General features: G+C 47.4%; 1 pseudogene; it reads right to left on the bottom strand.

The window, feature by feature from the left end:
- Positions 1-4,043: 4,043 nt before the first annotated feature.
- Positions 4,044-7,977, bottom strand: Vdac1-ps14 (voltage-dependent anion channel 1, pseudogene 14; annotated as a pseudogene).
- Positions 7,978-8,246: the final 269 nt, after the last annotated feature.

Genomic DNA, 8,246 nt, shown 5'->3' with positions numbered 1-8,246 from the left:
TAGACACCATTGACTGATGGGAACCCACGGTCACCCCAGGGCCAACATTAAAGTTAGTTTCTCAATACTAAAGGACTTATCTCATCTTTCCAAGAGTGCCACCTCCCTTCTCTGAAGTTCCCTAACCTCTAAACACCCTCGTGATTATCAGTGGCCCGGGACCCATCAGTCCTCAAGACGCATTATGCAATTCATCCAAATTAAGGAAAGTTGCCCTCATTCAACAGACCTGGTTGGAGTGGAGCTAAAATATCAACTCCACATTCTTATAAATGCTCAGAGTCTCATATTTTCTTCCACAGTTCATCTTATTAGCGTCAGTCTCTGTAATTTATTGACCATGTAAAAATATTTTAGCATGGAAAGCAGAGAAAATGAGTGAGGATAAATCACACAGGGTTCTCGCACAGGCCACGGTGCTGCTCAGAGGCCTGGTTTCTAATTTTGCATCCAAGTGCCAGTGGAGACAAATTGGTCAGCAGTCCACCCTGGGAGCAATTCAAGAGCTCATTCACACACTCCAAGGACGTTCCAGTGTCACCAAAGGCAGCCAACACATACTTGGTGACCTCAAGAAAATACAATACTGTAGAAAGGCTCCAGACCCTAAAATTCATCATCTAATTTCTTCTATCTTCTTTCCACGGGGTAGAAACATCTGTCAACACATGTGCCTTTGGCCTATTATTCTTCCTAATGTGGTTATTGAGGTCGACTCTCTCTACCCCGAAAGAGGAAAGTTATTCAGAAACATATGCAGGCCCCATGGGGTAGCACAAAATATGCCAGGGTTAAAGTCATCACTTGTCCCCACCCCGACCCCCATGAATCTACCTAGAGGGAAAAAACGATGGATTGTTTTAAACAACATGACTTTTTCCCATAATCCTATGTATTAGGAATTAGCATCGTAAAAAGTTCACTTTATTTATTTATTTCTTCCACAGAACAGCATATGTTACGCTTCTATTTGAAAGCAATTAGAAAAGGGGGCCCGCATATGACTGCAATCGGCTGGGAGTTCACATTCCCCCACCGGCACCCCAGACAAAATTGTGAGCAAAACACATGTTTTTCCATCGTAGCTAGAACATGGAAAAGCGTGCATTATTTCTGAGGCTGTCCCGGCGTGCCATTTAAAATCAATGCGTATTTCTGCACGTGCATTTTCACAAACGTCAATGCTGATACGCCCTCCGGGTCTGATGGCTTCAGTCCCTCAGCACCTGGAGAGGTTGTACTCATGAAAATGTTATGCCTACAGCTTTTCAGTTTTCTCCCAAAAATTCTACTTCTTCCTGACTAGTGATAAGTGAGAAGCAGAACTTCCTATCTTTGTTTCCTATTGTACGGGTGAGGCTCTGTTGTTCTAAAGTCTTTATTTCTGATTCCGTGTTGATGTGTGGTTACATTCATGTAAGTCCAAGGACCAGAGGCAGACGTCCGAGCTCCCAGAGCTGGAGTTACAGGTGACCGTGAGCCACCTGGTGTGGGGGCTGGGCACCACGCCTTGGTCATCCGTGAGAGCAGCAAGTCTTCCTATCAGTCATCTACGCAGCCTCGCACAGCATTAGTTTCCTTTTTGCATAATTACTCTTGATCTTGGTAGACCAAAAAGTAGTTGTTTCACTTACTGCCATACCACAGTGGTTTCCCTTACCAAAACTCCAGAAGGAAAAAGAAACCAGACAGCCACTCACGTTTACAGGGGACAGAATCGACCTGCCGTAAGCTGATGATGTTGGAGGCAGTTGGAGGCAGGCTCTATTCAACCACAAATAAATCATCGTTCTGATGTTTTTCTCCTTGTCTTTCAGGAGGGCAAAAAAAATACAGCTTTTCTAAAAATTCTGTCTCAAGAAAAGGTGGGTGGGGGATTGTGGGCTGTGGTGTACACATTGGAGAGTCGGGTTACCAGGAAGCCAATCAGACCCTGATTAGAAATGAGAAAGGACACGGCCCATGAGGAATCCGCCTGTGTGGTGGCAGGGTGCCAGCCATGCCTGTGTGCAGGGAGGCATTCCTCCATGTACGGGGAAGGGTCCTGTAAGCTGGCTGCAGGCACCCAGAGACGCGCACTGAGATCTGTCTTTCCACCTGTCACATCCATGGCTGACTTTTAAGGAGGTGCTCAGAAGAACAACAATCCACCAAGCTAAGAAAATACGTTGAAGATGCCTTATGGCGAGCAGTTTACAAAGTGACGGCCCTCAAAACCAGAGGCAAAGTGTGTTCTGTCTCATGCCCCTCGGAATTTCTGGGCCTTTACTCAGCTCTTTCGAGTTATCATTTATCATCAGCGCATGGCAGAAGCAATCCTTCTAAGTGAATGTATACGGACAGGGAGGCAGTGAGGTGGGGGTGGGGTCAGTATCATCTCTGAGCTACAGTCTCCTGAGTAAAGGCTTTCTCTATAGAATTTACTACTGTCTCTCCACTCTCAGTTTGAGATTAGAGGGGCACAGCAAGCTCAGTTTCAACTGCAAATGAGCACAAGACACACAAAATAGGAAAACGAATGAAACCACCCTCTCCACTCTTTTGTAGTGAAAAGGGCATGGAAAGAATATGCTTTGTGATAAAAGAGAGGAAAGCTAATTCTGGACCCTCCTGGGGAAGCTGTGCCATCATCACCTGGTCTAGAGTTTCAGAGTGCAGAGTAATGTTGGTGGTGAGCTTCTGTGTCAAGCTATAAAATCCGTTTTAGTCCTTCATATTATCCCCGCTTGAAGAAGCATCTCTCTATCCGTTCCTAAAACAGTTCCTCCGAACGAGAGAATTCACAAGGCTGAAGAATAGGTTCCACTGCACCCATCTCCAATCCCACCGTCCCCGTGCTGAGATGGAGAACTAGAACAGGAGAATCCCAAGAGCTTGAGCAAGCTGGCCTGGCACGCATGGGAGTGGGAAGCAAGGGCTTCTTTCTGAGTTAAACATGGTAGAAAGGCAAGGTTGCTCTCTGACCTCCACACATACACTATGACAGATATGTATACATCCACGTGAGTTTGCACACACATCATGCACATATATACATGGTGTGTACACACACAAATGTAATAAGAAGAAAAAATGGCCTGCTGAAGGATATTAAAATAAATTAAAATGAGATCGAGAAATGAAAATGAGGGTGAGGGAGTACAGGGTGGATCTAGGAGTCCGGCAGGAAGGGTTGGTGAATCAGAACAACAATGCCAACCAACCAGAGCTTCCAGGGACTAAGCCACTACCCAAAGACTATACATGGACTGACCCTGGACTCTGACCTCATAGGTAGCAATGAATAGCCTAGTAAGAGCACCAGTGGAAGGGGAAGCCCTTGGTCCTGCCAAGGCTAAATCCCCAGTGAAAGGGATTGTTGGGGGGAGGGCGGTAATGGGGGAAGGATGGGGAGGGGAACACCCATAGAGAAGGGGAGGGGGAGGGGTTAGGGGGATGTTGGCCCAGAAACCAGGAAGAGGAATAACAATCGAAATGAAAATAAGAAATACCCAAGTTAATAAAGATGAAAAAAAAAAAAACCCCACATTGTTCTCATGCATGAAATGCCTTAAAATTAGTAAAAGTGTAGTGTTTTAAAATGCAAAAATAAGAAAACAGAAAAAGTGTAACAACCAAAGATCAAGTAAATGGTTCGTTCACATCTTTGTTTGGAACGAGCAACACATGGTGTGCCTACAGATGATAGCAGATATTAACAATCGCACTGGAGTGGAAACACAACAGCACACAGTGTGACAGGTCCTCACTAGCGCTCTGTGGGGCTTTCAGCCCCGGGTGGCAGGGTTTTGAGTGAGGTTTGTGCCTGGGGGAGCCTGTTATAATATGACTCCCTTCCTGCTCTCTGCAGAGTTTAGCGTCACAGCCTGAGGTCACGGGTCCTTGGCTGTGCACTGTTTATCCTTCCACCAGTAAACGCAACAAAGATGGAGATACAGCGTCTGTGTCCAGAATCACTCCAAGTGCAATCCTTCAGAAACAACTCTGTAAGGAGATCACCAAAGGTACAGCAAGTTCTCTTTGCCATCTGTCACCGATTGCTGTCACCAGATGCTGTTCATGAACAGTCCCAAAATGTAGGGACCGTTGGCACAGTGTTGCCCAGAGTCTATGGTTTGAGGTGCATCCTTCAGTCTTGAAGATGAAACTAGTGTGGAGCCGAAGTTGACCTGTAAGTCCCTACTCTGGACGCTACCTGGCTTGGCGTTACTGAGTCCGTGGAGCTCTCTTGGGTGGTAGTTATCCTATAGTGATTTTTTAAAACCCAAAAGCTTGTGTTTCAAGTGCAGGGGAGCCTTGAAACCTAGGCGAGGGCTAGGCTTGACTCCCTTGTAAAGAACAGCAAACCTACCCTGCCAAAAGCAGCATCAGGTAATGGGGACCAGAGATAACGAGAGCTCTCTGAGAGGCTGACTGGTGCTGCTGCACTTGGGGTGTCAGAACTGGACATTTCCAGCTGGTTCTGGTAGCAGTGGCTAATGCTTCGGAACACAGTAGCCAGGAGTGGGTGGAATGGAGAAGACTTGAGGATCGTGGCAGAAGTCATCAGCTTTTACCAGTGGAGGAAGATGTCAGGGATGGCAATCAGGGAGAGTGGGGTTGGAGATAAAAACCGTGCTAGAAGACGTCTATCCATGTTGACACTAGCCTTCCTGTGAGCTGCAGAAATAAGTGTCTGGACAACAACCAGTTAGTGCCTGCCTCACTGACAACTCTCAGGTAGACAGACACAAGCCCTGTGGTAAGGAAGCCATGAAGTTCAGAGTGCCTGAGAATGTTCTGTTTCCGACCTGGTGCTTGAGCAATGGTTGGGAGAGGGAGAGCAGCCACGATGTGCTTTTCCACAGTTAGGAAGTTCATGCCTCGTGGTCAGCATGGAGCCGTGCAAATTTATGAAACTCATCTTCCAGGGGACAGAAACGGAATCCGGGAGCGAATTAACAAATCTGTCCAAAGGCACACATAAATGACTCGCATAAAGGGATGCGAGTACAGAGCCAACCCCATCCCATTGTTTTCTACAACACACAATGGAACACGCAATGGTTCCTGGGAGCCCAAGACAAACAAGGCTGACCAGGACCACAGCCTATTCCCAGCTCATGCCCTATCTCCTGCATAGGCAAGCAGATATTGAGAGAAATCTCCATCACTGGAACTCAGAAACCATCCCTTCCTGGAACCCAAATTCAGCATTCATGGAGAGTGGCTGGGTGTGAAGAGGGCAGATAATCAATGAATGAGAGGAGAAGAGGATTCAGCCCAGGAAGTGAACTGCCCTGTAAGTGATTGTGGCTGTGGCAGTGGGAGGTTCATGTTCTCCCCTCTTAAAAGAAAAAGTAAAAATGAACAGGTCACACAAAACTTTCCCAGGGCCCCCTCCCTGCCTCCACCCCAGTTCTCAGGGCTTACAACACAATGCTCTCAGTCCCTAATGTGATTTCCCCTGTTAAGCGCTTGCAGAGGCCTGGTGAGGTATGCATCGCAGGGGCCTGCAGTGATTGTGTCTTTGGGGCACTAGGAACCACACGGTGAGAATGGTTACTGCGGCTCCATGGGGAAATCAGGCTCTTTCTGAGAGCATATCAACCATTTCCAAAGGAGAACCGGTCTCCCAAGGAAAGCTAGCTTTGCACAAGTAGAGAAAGTTGCATGGGAACCCCTGGAGCCCCCCACAGAGGTAAAAAACGAAGACTGGAAGAATCCTAAGAATGGGATGGATGGTGAAGTTTGCTACCAATTTAATAAGTAATCTTTTTTTGACATTTCAATATTCATTTTATTTTAGGGGATGTTAATTATAGCATTTGAAGGGGTCTCTAATTCCACACAAATAGAGAAGTTTTTAACATACCCCTTAAACTGCTAGAAATTAGACTGGTGAGGATTTCACAGAAGTCGGCTTAGGTTGCCAGGGCTGTCATGATGTGACTGCCCAGCTCAGAGCTGGAGATCTGAGGGCTACTTCATACTCTGGTACAGTGCCCCAAAAGGGAATAAGAAGAGAGAGGGAGAGAGAGAGAGAGAGAGAGAGAGAGAGAGAGAGAGAGAGAGAGACAGAGAGAGAGAGAGACAGAGAGAGAGACAGAGAGAGAGAGACAGAGAGAGACAGAGAGGGAGAGACAGAGAGGGAGAGGGGAAGAGACAGAGAGGGAGAGAGACAGAGAGACAGAGAGAGACAGAGACAGAGAGAGACAGAGAGGGAGAGAGACAGAGACAGAGAGACAGAGAGGGAGAGAGACAGAGACAGAGAGACATAGAGACAGAGAGAGACAGATACACAGAGAGAGACAGAGAGGGAGGGAGGGAGAGAGACAGACAGAGAGACAGAGAGGGAGAGAGGGAGAGAGTGACAGAGATAGAGACAGAGACAAAGGGAGAGAGGCAGAGACAGAGAGGGAAAGAGAGGGAGGGAGGAAAGAAAGAGAGAAAGAAAGAAAAAAGAGAGGAAAGAAGGAAGGAGAGAGGGTAGGGAGGGGAGAAAGAGAGGAAGGAAGCAAAGAAAGAGGGAGGAAGAGGGGAAAGAGGAAGGAAGGAAAGAGAAAGGAAAGAGGCAGGGAGAGGGGGAAAGAGAGATGAAGGAAGGAAGAAAGAAGAGAGAAAGAAGAGAGAGAAAGAGGAGTGAAGAAAGTCATACTACAACACAAGGAAGAATTAAGTCCTGGAAGACTGACTCCATCATGCCCACCCTCACCACCCAAAAATGGCACAAAAGAAATAGCTAGAAATGGCACAACTACAGACTACTCATGGCTTCAAACAGGTATTGGCGGGCTAGGCTGGAAGCAGCACATGAAGATCTGTGTTTAAAAGTCTCTTCCACTTGCTTCGCACCAGTTACAGCCTGGACGCCAAGGTCTGATCCTCTGCTTTATCTGTAGACACGGATTCACAATGGTCTGCACAGTCCCAGCTCCTGCTTGCAGCCAGGGGTCTCTAGCGGGATCTTCTCCACCCCATGTCTGCAGCTAAAATGACCCTTTCATGAACAGAGTTTCTTCTGCACTGTGAAGTGGTGATACCTTTAAGCCATTGGGCTGCAGACCTAGTGTGTTTTTTATCAATCCCCACATCCCCAGTGTACATTAAAACATAGGCTAATTTCTGCAGGTAGCTATGCTGCAAAGTAGTGTAAAAGGAATTTATGCTTAAATCCCATTCCTAGACCAAACTAATAATGGACACCCACATTAATGTTCTTGCCACTCAGCGAAGAGGACAGCATCGGTTTGGTATCTGGCTCTAGGGTCTGAGTGCACCCTAAGCCTATCAGGTTGGAGTAGTTTACATCAACTGAACAGCAGGCCTGGGGTCAGGCTGATACTTGGCCGCTATTCTGTAATGAATGGCACTGCTCCCAGCACCCAGGCGAGGTTGACAGCAGTCTTCACCTTCTGGTCGATGGAGCCATCAAACTCTCTCGACATTCAGGTTAGCATGAAGCTGGACTTCGTCCACCTTACAGCCCACTGCAAAGTCACTCAGGGTCCCTAAGGAATTGAAGGTCTCAAAACTCATCCGTTAGCCAGCCAGGCCTCATAAACTCAGCACCAGAGCACCCTGAATCAAGGGCCAAAAGATACCAAAGCCCATCTACAGCCCAAGTTGGTACGCTCCTTCTTGTACCCTGTCTCCATGTTAGCACACCCTCCCCGCTCCGAAGCGTTAGGGAGAAGAATGAATAGAAGGTCAGCTTCAGTCCACGCTGGTCTTCCACGAGACCTCGGTGCCCAGGGTGTTTGTTGTCTAAATTCCCTTCTCCATAAACATCTCCCTACGCCATCCACCTGGACCTGGTCTCCAGGCCTTGGCTCACTTTGATGGGCTCCATGTTGGTTGAGCCTGAACTGGTAAATTCTGATCCATTCTCAGAGGACTTTATTTCCAAATCTGGTTGTATTAAGCCAGATCTGTGGCCCTTGGTGGAGATATCCCTCGAAGCTTGCCAAGATCAGCCTAGGCGTGAGACACAGCCATTTTCTCAGGCGCAGTAACAGAGGGATCAGGCACAAGTATGGGGCAGGGCTGCGGCTGAGGTGGGGGGAAGCGGGGGGAGCTTAGCAGGCAATCTTAATATGAATGTGAACAAACACTGCCTCGGTCTTAATGCACGTTCATGCAGAAAGAAAGTACTTCCACATTGACAGACCATTTCTCGAACATAGGTTCCACTCTGCATGCTACCCTGGGCTTTAAACGTATCATCACAATTGCTTGCAAATTGTTTGCAAAGCACTTTGGAAGTA

Source organism: Rattus norvegicus, chromosome 2 (genome assembly GCF_036323735.1).
Source record: "Rattus norvegicus strain BN/NHsdMcwi chromosome 2, GRCr8, whole genome shotgun sequence".
NCBI lineage: Eukaryota > Metazoa > Chordata > Mammalia > Rodentia > Muridae > Rattus > Rattus norvegicus.
The sequence above is the reverse complement of the archived record's forward strand: the minus strand, read 5'-3'. Positions and strand labels throughout refer to the sequence as shown.